This window comes from Lonchura striata, chromosome 2 (assembly GCF_046129695.1).
Source record: "Lonchura striata isolate bLonStr1 chromosome 2, bLonStr1.mat, whole genome shotgun sequence".
Classification (NCBI taxonomy): domain Eukaryota; kingdom Metazoa; phylum Chordata; class Aves; order Passeriformes; family Estrildidae; genus Lonchura; species Lonchura striata.
In genome coordinates, this window is record NC_134604.1 from 115,148,840 (window position 1) to 115,158,317 (window position 9,478).

A 9,478-nucleotide genomic window follows, 5' to 3' on the forward strand; every position below is an offset into this window, starting at 1 on the left:
GATTTTGAAGGATGAGCTGCCTCAACCTTTCCTCACACTCAGAATCCATCCACACAAGCATCCACAAAGCTGAGGGAGCAAGTAAAGGAATTAAAAGTTGAGAACTCAAATTGGCTCAATGAACTTTCAGACAATGGGGGTTTCACCTCACAAGATGGGTTTCACCTCTTGCTAAAGGAAGTTTTTGGGTTGTAATCATTGTTTTTATCATCTTATTCATGTTTCCCTGTTAAGTGTCTGCAGAAGTCCATTGGTGAAGTCTTAACAGTAAGAAAAAACAGGAAAGATGTGGAATCCTTTGGCACCTCCTTGTTTTTCCCATGTGGAATGTGTTTGGAGAATTGTTTCCATGGGGTGTTGCTTGGTTGGATTCTGGTGAGGATTGTTTGAGCCTGGTGGCCAATCCAACCCACCTGGGGCTGGACTCAGAGAGGGGCACAAGCTTTAGGTAATTAAATATGGTAGTTAGAAAAAGTAGTTTTGTAGTTTTAGTATCCCCTTTATATAGTATATTAATGTATTAGAGCATAGTTATAATAAAGAAATCATTCAGCCTTCTGGAGTCACACATCAGCATTTCTTCCCACCAGGTTTACCTGCATTTACAATGCACACCTGCCACTCCAGGATTCTATATAAATTCTATGAATTTATATATATTTTTATTTATATATATATAATTATTTACATTTTTCTATATATAAATTATTCTTATATATTTATTATATAAATTTCAAACTTTCAGACTGGACTTGGACTGCTGCCAGCACCAGGGTGTCAGGTTGTGTTCTGACTCTGTCAGTGTTGTCTTAGTTCACTGCAGTGTTTATCTTTTTATTTTCTTCCCTAATAAAATATTGTTATTCCTGCTCCCATATTTTTGCCTGAGAGCCCCCCTTAATTTCAAATTTATAACAATTTGGAGGGAGGGGCTCTACACTTTTTTTTCCCCTTCCTTAGCAGATATCTCTTTCCAAACCAAGACAGAATTCTGTGCGGGGCCTCACCACCACAAATTTCAGGGAGTTTTAAAACCACTCCTTTCCTCATTTCCTTACAAAACCAAAATCCAATATTTTCTACTCCTCAGTTCTTCATTTTGCCACTTCCCTACTTCTTGCCTACACCTAGAGTTGATGTTTATGGAAAAAAACATCCCTATAATCTGAATAAAAAGCCCAAATGCAAACTGAGCATTTGGATTCTCCTATCTTCAGCATATTTTTAGTCTCTTAATTGCCTGAAATTCCCCATACATGAATATTTTATGTATATTTGCTATTTGTTTGTACTCTGAATACAATAACAGGCATTTTGGATATAAAATTAATGTTAAAAGCACCTGTTTCATTGACAAACCCACCTATATTGAACCAGCAGCTATTTTTAAGTTTAAAAGTTTACATATAATTTTTAAGTTTAAACATCCCTCCACCCCAGCAGCTTTTTAATCAAAGTATGAAAGTGATTTCTCACTGAAAAATGAAGCTGAAACCTCTTTAAAACACTGGCATCCATATTTCCTGCCTGGTTCATCCACCTGCCCATTTATATTCTTATTAGAATATAATATTTATTATTTTATAATAGTAGAACATAATATTTATGCAAATATTATATTTATAGATTATATATACTTATATGATATAGACTTATAGATTTATATATATAAGTATGTATATTTATATATATTATTTATATAAATATTTGACTATAATACTTATATTTTTATATAATATATATTATAATGTACTATATACTACATATATTTATATTATGAATATAGACTATAATATAAATATTATAATATTTATATTCGAATAGTTTAATTATTTCTATTTATATAATATTTTTATATTTGCATCTGCCCATTTATATTCTTATTAGAAATATTACTTTCCACTGATTCTCATTTCCCATAATGAACTATTACACCAACATTATTCAAAATAACCCCCCAATATCCTTCCCTTATAAGTTTAGGGTGTAAAATAAATGAGCAAATTCTGCCAATTCTCTCACGCTCACACCCAGCACCTGCAGTTTTTTAACTCTGAAGGGGAGATTCATCTCTCCTGCCCTCAGAAACACAAAAATCAGCCCAAAAAAAGGGGGTAAAACTGCAGCAACTCCTCAGGCTCCCCATGAACCCCACGAGGAGCACACACAATCTTAGGACAACATTCCTCTGACCTACTTTGAGCAAGAGATGAATCACAAAACAAAAAAAGAAACCCCTTTATTGCTCTGCCTGCCTCAAAGCAATTCAAGGTGAAGCTTCCTGTGCTGAATTATTGTCAAGTCACATTAAACTCATCTCCCTTAAGTGATAAAATCAAATTTCTACACATTGAGCATTCAGATGTTGCTCCCCTGGTTCTACAAGTCACCTGAAAATATAATTTCAAGGTGTAGAAGCAACAGGGAGACTCAAAACCAAGCTCCAGTTTATCCTGAGTAGAATCATTGAGGTTGGAAAAGATTTTAAGATCATCAAGGAGCAACAGAGAAGCAGCAGAGTTGATTCTCTTCACCAAGCTTCATCTTTTACCTCATTTTTAAGGGCTAAGATATTTTCAAGGATTCTTCCTTCTCTCCTTTGCTACCTCTGGCACCAATTTTCTTGGAAAACATCAAAATATTCTTCTAGAATAGTTTAAATAAGCTTAGGTTTAGGTCAATCCCTGCTGCATCACTGATACAGAAATCAGAGCTCTGGAACAAAATATTTTACATTTCTGTGTACATTTCAGTAATATTTTACATTACTGATACAGAAATCACAGCTCAGGAACAAAATATTTACATTTTACAGAAGGACATCTGCTTCTTGCTTTTTCCAGCCCTTGGATTACCTGGAGGGTGATGCCACTGAACTTTATGAAAATAAGAGAGTCTCTGTGGCTCAATAGTGCCTGCAGGAGAAAAAGTCTCCAAAAACATTACACCCATGTGGTGTAATGCTGATTTCACACTGCCCTGGAAAAGAACCTCTGAACTTCTTGACTTCTTGTGTTTTGTGCTTGCCTGTCTCAGCATTTTCACAGGTGATTAATCTCAATTTTTCCTGCACACAAGTGACCCCCAGGATTTTTACTATAGCCACGTGTAGTTTGTAAAAACAGTTTTATCACTGATCTCCTTCCTGCTCATCCACCTCCACCAATGAGGTTTTCCTGCCAGAATAATATTTATATTTGAGGCCAAGTAATCCCAGGAGTTCAGGGAATGGTTATTTGCTGGAATCTGAAATACAAAATACTCAGAACTTTGGGCCTGGAAACCAAAGCCTAGAATTAAAGCCAGGATTTCATCTGAGACCTTGAAAAAAATCTTCCAAACTTAGTGGCTAAAAGTGAGAATGTAAATTTATAGTTTAAAGCAGACAAAGGTTAACTTAAGTAAAAGAAAGTTTAAAGTTTTAAAATTTAAGATATTAAAAAATAAAAGTAATTGCAAAAATAAAGAAATTAAAATGCAGTACTGTAGGTTTGTGTGTCATAATATAATTAGCTACAAAAGCTCACACTGTAGTCTGTAAGATGAAATACTTAAAGATTGAGCCAAAAACATAAATATCCTTATTAACAGTGTTTTTTTAGTCGATAACTCCTTAAAAAGTCTTATAACTAAGGGTCTTGTGACCTTCTAAACCATACTGGAACAAGGTAAGCCAAACTCACCCTTCCTACCTATGTAGAAAATAAAACAAATAAACCACACCATCAAAAACAACTCAAAAATCCAGTCTCTAACTCATTCAAAACTCCTTCAAAAATCCCCATAAATCCTCCAAAATTCCCCACAGTTACTGACATCTTATCTTCCCTCCCCTGCCACATCCCTCCAGGTTTTCAGACAACAGACAGGGATGAACACTGGGGATGATTTGCTCCACCAATTCTTAAGCTCCTAAAAAGATTAAATCCATAAAACCCCACAGCAGATGGGCTCTGGATCAGCTGAAAGCTTTTCCTCTGGTTTCTGCTCTGCTGCCACAGATTTTGGCAATTCTGTACCTGAAGAAGAGATCAGGTAGGTGCTCAGTGTTCATCTAGGTCAAGATCAAAGATCAAAGCCTTCCTCTCACTCTAATTACTTCATATTTTCCCTTTGGAGAAAAGCATTTTGAAGGCCTCTGGCTCTTGATGAGAGCCAGAATCACGCTGAAAAACTGCAGGCAGAAATGTGAAACTCCTGTTCCAAACCAATATTTCTGTCTCTCTCCATGGCTGTACAAAACCCACCAAATTTCCCCAAATCCAAGGGGAGGGCACAGCCAAGGAAACGTGACCTTTAAATAAAAGAATTGACTCAGAAAATGTTCTGTAACTTGTCATTTCCTCTTTTCTAGAAAAGCTTTTTAGCTGCTCTAGAGTGAGGGTTTCTTTGATGCAAAAATTAAATGAATTAAATTAAATTAACTTAGCAGCATTAAGACAGCAAACACCATTTGCAGGAAAGCTCTTTTATGTAAATGTGAGAAATTCACCAGAATTTCTCCTATTTATATTAAAAAAATACTGACTTAGCACCTCCCATTCTTTTTCTTGAGTGAATTTTCAATTTTTTTCAAGTGCTGGAAGTGCCAGAAAAGTTCACACCAATACAAATATCACAAATAAATAACAAAAATTCCCCTCTGTACCTTATTGAGCTTGCCAAGTGAAGAGATCAGATCTGCCCATTCACTGGATGATTCAAAGTTCCTCAAAGCTTTCTCAATTGCTGAAGAATAATTCCTGTATCTGTAATCCCCAAGTAAATCCTGCTCTTCTGGATCCATCTTGGCAGCTCATAGCAAGGTGGAGCCTCCTGGAAAACTCAAACATGCAAAGAGTTACAAAAATCACCCCAATTTCAGCTCTGCCACAGCTGAGATAATAAATATGGAGAAGCACTGGCAGCACAATAAACAGGCGAAAATTTCAACACAACGTTAAAAATAATTCCCAAAATAATTTTGACTCCCCACTGCTTCTCCTAAAAGATTTTCAGTCACTTTTTCCTATTTCTGGAAGGTGTTTTTCCCATTCCACACACAATAACAAGGGGGAGGGTCCCAAAGTCTCCTTCCAAGGATTTGGGGAGCTGGGAATTCCTTCAGAACTCATTTTCTGTGCTGTGCTGTGTCAGCTGGAGCATGGAATGGGGAATATTCCCTGTGCAAACACATCTTCCCAGGAGAATCCTGCTCCAGGGCTCTCAGCAGAAGGAGCTCTCAGAGCCCTGCAGCTCCACTTGGCAGCAGCACCAGCTCAAGTGCAAGTCCAAGGTGTTGTGCCAAAAATGCCAATTCCATTATAATCTTGCTGTATTTCAACAGAACAGGAATATAATATAAATAAAATATTAATATGTATTTTTATATATTTTTATGTTTAAAATATATTTTTACATTTAAAATATATTTTTATCTTTAAAGATCAGCTGTTCAGACTTGATTTTCATGTGTTTTGCAAGGCATTTAGGTTAAAAATTCAAATGTACCCGGTTTAGAACAATGGAATCCAAGCATGGTTGGATTTTCCCTACTTAAAAAATCCTTCCTTCTCTCCTTTGCTACCTCTGACACCAGTTCTGTTAGAAAACATGGAAATATTCTTCTAGAATAGTTTAAATATACTTGGGTTTAGGTCATCCCTGCTGCATCACTGATACAGAAAAGAAATCACAGCTCTGGAACAAAATATTTTACATTTCTGAAGGACATCTGCATTCAGTCTCCTGCTGTTAGGAGACAAAAATAAACCCAAGCCATCCTCCATCTCCTTTAAAACATTAAATATCTTGTAATAAACAACCTTAACTCCAGCAATAGAAAGGATTTGGTAAGAACCTCTCAAAACCAGAAAAATGCTGGATGAAATGAAAAACCAGAAAGGATTTTAAGTGCAGGTTGGAGCCACCTTTGCACACCCCTGAGCAGGACTGAGGCATTGCCAATAAAAGCACTCTGTGCCAGCCAAGCCAGATCCACCTCCATGGAAAAATAAAATTATCACACAATGTCATCAGGGTAGGTTTGTTGGTTTGTTTAGCTACAGAGAGGATTTAATTTTGTCTTTATTGGGGTGTTTGCAGTGCTGCTCACATCAGAGAGAGTGAAATCAGGGAATAACATTTCATTCATCTGGGATCCAGCCCTGCTTGTTCCAAAAAAAAAAAAAAAAAAAAAAAAAATTAAAGTCAATCCTCCCATAAAACCCAACAAAGTGGAAAAGCCGCAAGATACTGTCAGCAAAAATTAGGAGTAATCTGATACAAACACTGGGCAAGAAATGGAACTCTATTTCCCTCATCTCATTGAAGGATTTTCATGATGGGATTGTTTCTACTCCTGAGGACAAAGCAGGAGCTGGGAAGTTTTTCCAGCAGCTCTCTGCCAAGGCAGGGCTGCTGCCACTTCCGAGGAGAGATTTGTTTGGATCACTCAGGATCAGGCAGCTGCTTTGCTGCCAGGACACATCAGCTCTCAAGGTATTTCATCTGGATTTTCTGCAGTGAAAAGACAGGTGAAGGGTTGATTTCCACCCAGGAAAGCAAGGATGGAAGTGATGATTAAGTGGGGGTTGAATGTCAGCAAGGCTGGATAAAATCCAATAATCGAAATAAGGCAAATAGATCATGTTTGCGCTTGGACGCAAAGGCAGGAAAATAAGGAATAACATAAAATAATTAAAAATCATACAAAAGCCCCATGCCAGCGATCTTACGGCACATAACCCAAATCCCAGGGTGTAACCCCGATGTAAACAACCATCCACCACCTTCCACCACTGATGCCAGGCTCCTTTCAGCGGTCGGGACGAGGAGCGACGGCCACAGACCAAACCAGGAAATTCCACCTCAACCTGCGGAAGAGCTTCTCCCCATGGAGGTGGGCTGAAAATCCAGCGGGATCACCCTCCAACAACGCCAATCCCTGGCGGCAGCTCTCGGGGCCGTGGGGAATGGCCGGAGCCGCTCCCAGCGCTGCGGCGTCACCTGCTCCAGGTGAGCGGGGCGGGGCTGGGCGATCCCTCCAACCCCGCCAGCCCGGCATTCGGACCGCTCCGCCGGGTCCCTTCCCTTCCCGTCCCTTCCCGTCCCTTCCCGTCCCTTCCCGTCTCTTCCCATCCCTCCTGTCCCTTCCCATCCCTCCTGTCTCTTCCCTTCCCTTCCCTTCCCTTCCCTTCCCGTCCCGTCCCGTCCCGTCCCTCCCGTCTCGTCTCTTCCCTTCCCTTCCGTCTCTTCCCGTCCCTCCCGTCCCTTCCCATCCCTCCTGTCCTTTCCCATCCCTCCTGTCTCTTCCCTTCCTTTCCCGTCCCTTTCCTTCCCGTCCCTTCCCATCCCTCCCTTCCCTTCCCTTCCCTTCCCTTCCCTTCCCTTCCCTTCCCTTCCCTTCCCTTCCCTTCCCTTCCCTTCCCTTCCCTTCCCTTCCCTTCCCTCCTGTCCCTTCCCATCCCTTCCCGTCTCTTCCCATCCCTTCCCATCCCTCCCTTTCCATCCCTCCCGTCCCTTCCCATCCCTTCCCGTCTCTTCCCTTCCCTTCCCTTCCCTTCCCTTCCCTTCCCGTCTCTTCCCTTCCCTTCCCTTCCCTTCCCTTCCCTTCCCTTCCCTTCCCTTCCCTTCCCTTCCCTTCCCTTCCCTTCCCTTCCCTTCCCTTCCCTTCCGTCTCTTCCCGTCCCTCCCCATCCCTCCTGTCCTTTCCCATCCCTCCTGTCCCTTCCCATCCCTTCCCGTCTCTTCCCATCCCTTCCCATCCCTCCCTTCCCATCCCTTCCCTTCCCTTCCCTTCCCTTCCCTTCCCTTCCCTTCCCTTCCCTTCCCTTCCCTTCCCTTCCCTTCCCTTCCCTTCCCTTCCCTTCCCTTCCCTTCCCTTCCCTTCCCTTCCCTTCCCTTCCCTTCCCGTCCCCTCCTACCTGCGCAGCGCCCCCGCAGCTCCCGGCGCCGTGTGGGGAAGCGGGCAGCTCCCGCAGTCCCTATGGAAACGCGCCCTAGGGAGAGCCGACCCTCTGGAAATCGGCCCTATGGAAATGAGCCCTATGGAAGTCCGTCCCTATGGAAGTCCGTCCCCATGGAAGCCCAGCCCTATGGAGAGTTTGCCCTATGGAAGCCCGTCCCCATGGAAGCCCGTCCCCATGGAAGCCCGGCCCCATGGAAGCCCGGCCCCATGGAAGCCCGTCCCCAAGGAAGCCCGGCCCTATGGAGCCCGTTCCTAAGGAATGCCGCCACCCCCGCCCTCAGCGGGGCCGCACCACCGAGCCCCGTGCGGGGAGAGCCGGGGCATCGCGGTGCGGGAGGGCTCCAGCTGTGCCTGTCACCCGCTGTCGCTGTCACCCGCTGTCGTTGTCACCCGCTGTCACTGTCACCCGCTGTCGCTGTCACCCGCTGTCGCTGTCACCTCTCTCCCGGTGTCAGCCTCTGTCGCGTCGCGCCGCAGCCCGCAGCGCGTCACCTGCCTCCCCCCCGCCCTGCGGGAGATGGTACAACCCGGCGGGCGGGCCGGGGCGCTGAGCGCCCTCTGGCGACGCGGGCGGGGACGGCGGCTCCGCACCGGGAGAGCCCCGGGATGCACCGGGATAGCCCCGGGATGCACCGGGATGCACCGGGAGAGCTCCGGGATGCACCGGGATGCACCGGGATAGCCCCGGGATGCACCGGGAGAGTCCCGGGATGCACCGGGAGAGCCCCGGGATGCCCCGGGATGCACCGGGAGAGCTCCGGGATGCACCGGGGTGCACTGGTAGAGCCCCGGGATGCACCGGGAGAGCCCCGGGATGCCCCGGGATGCACCGGGAGAGCTCCGGGATGCCCCGGGATGCACCGGGAGAGCCCCGGGATGCACCGGGAGAGCTCCGGGATGCCCCGGGATAGCCCCGGGAAACACCGGGAGAGTCCCGGGATGAACCGGGAGAGCTCCAGGATGCACCGAGAGAACCCGGGATGCATCGGGAGAGACCCTGGATACACTGGGAGAGCTCCAGGATGCACCGAGAGAACCCCGGGATGAACCGGGAGAACCCCGGGATGAACCAGGAGAGCTCCGGGATGCACCGAGAGTCCCTGGAAACACCGGGACAGCCCATGGAAACACCGGGATAGCCCCGGGATGCACGGAGAGAACCCCGGGATGTGAGAAGCAGGGCTGACTATTGAACATTTTATTAAAAGTTTCTGAAGGGATAAAATGCAGCGCTGGGTGCTTGGCTATTGCCAAAAGCCCGCCTTAAATTCAACCACGTTCTCTATTTACTGTCGCATCGCAGGGGTACATGAATATTCATAAGAGTTCATACATATTCAAACACCCTTTGCGTTTAGATGCTCTTTTGCTTTATTTTAACCTTTGACTCGTCTTCATGCCGTCTTGTAGATTAAATTAATATATTTTATTTCTTCTTGCGGCTCCATCCTGTTGTATTTTCACTCCCTGATAACGAGGCTCAATAAATTCTTATTTTTGCAGCGCTCTGGTTTCTGTTTCTGTTATCTT

The 9,478-nt window shown here is 44.3% G+C and overlaps 1 non-coding gene across 3 annotated transcripts; it reads right to left on the reverse strand.

Moving 5' to 3' along the window:
* Positions 1-1,689: 1,689 nt before the first annotated feature.
* DOP1B (DOP1 leucine zipper like protein B) lies at positions 1,690-8,524 on the reverse strand. Of its 3 annotated transcripts, none has more exons than XR_013339548.1 (4): positions 8,387-8,524; positions 7,905-7,979; positions 6,771-6,987; positions 1,690-4,815 (listed from the first exon to the last, which is right to left on the reverse strand). It is a non-coding gene; the product is annotated as a DOP1 leucine zipper like protein B (transcript). The 3 variants fall into 3 exon arrangements; XR_013339547.1 differs by having other exon boundaries at positions 7,905-7,995; XR_013339546.1 differs by lacking the exon at positions 8,387-8,524 and having other exon boundaries at positions 7,905-8,216.
* Positions 8,525-9,478: the final 954 nt, after the last annotated feature.